The sequence below is a fragment of the Mandrillus leucophaeus genome, unplaced genomic scaffold, assembly GCF_000951045.1.
Source record: "Mandrillus leucophaeus isolate KB7577 unplaced genomic scaffold, Mleu.le_1.0 Scaffold350, whole genome shotgun sequence".
Lineage (NCBI taxonomy): Eukaryota > Metazoa > Chordata > Mammalia > Primates > Cercopithecidae > Mandrillus > Mandrillus leucophaeus.
Window position 1 is genome coordinate 1,057,985 of NW_012103699.1, and position 1,147 is coordinate 1,059,131.

The window sequence follows — 1,147 nt, forward strand, 5'->3', positions numbered from 1 at the left end:
GTCGCTGCCCGAGAAGCACTGGAGGAGAGGCAGGAATACAGACAGATTTGTTGAGAGCACTTACACGTGTGCACACACAGTAACAAAGGGCAGGCTTGTTGTACGGCCATATCACGGAGCCAGGGGACATACCTTGGGAAGATGAAATGTCAGTACTGTCTTCATAGCACAGAACCCAGCTCTATACCAGCGCTGTTAGGGAGCTCAGGTCTGGGTGATTTCAGAGGCCCTGATCCAAGTAACTTTCCTAATAAGTCTGACGCTGTGTTCCAGATTTGTACTTTATGTTTACTCCTGGCATCAAGACAGTGTCTCCAGAAGTTTCTTTTTAAAACTATTTTTTCCCCTTAAAACGCTACATCCCCTGCCTGAAGCGATGGTCTCAGCCAGCCCAAGTGCCTTGATAGCGCATTGTTCGAGTTTTGAATCAAATGCCGCCTTTTCATGGAGAACTTTCTGAATCTGCAGTTAAAATTTCTTTTTTTTCTGGGTGTCCGGAGTAAAACACCCTCTGTGAAAGATTTATCACTTCCGCTCTATGACAGCTGCCTGTGGGCATCCCTCAATGGTGAGCTCCGTGAGAGCAAGGACTGCGTCTTTGTCCTCCAGATCATGACTCGTGCTCAGTACTGCTCTGTCCAGAATTTATTGTTTTGTATTTTGACGCCTCTGTCCAGATGTCTCTCTGGGATCACAGACAGAGAGCTCTTTGAGCACATGGACTTCGTCTTGTTTATCTTTATAGCCCGAGTGCTGAACAGACTGTCACACCAAAGGTGCTCACATGCCCGTCAGATGATTGAAGTTGTACAACCTGTAGAAAGAAGAGCTAAGTGTCCACACAGCCTTCCCTACTCTTTTCATTCTGTGTACCTATCTGGCTGTTGCCATTTACTCCCTTCTTTCTGTTTCTTTCTCTCTCTCTCTCTCTCCCCTCCCCGCCCACTTTCTTTCTTCCTTCTTGCTTGCTTGCTTGCTTGACAGAGTCTCAAGTTATCACCAGGCTGGAGTGTAATAATGGCACGATTTTGGCTCACTGCAACCTCCGCCTCCTGGGTTCAAGCGATTCTCCTGCCTCAGCCTCCCGAGTAGCTGAGATTACAGGCATGCGCTACCACTCCCTGCTAATTTTTGTATTTTTAGTAGA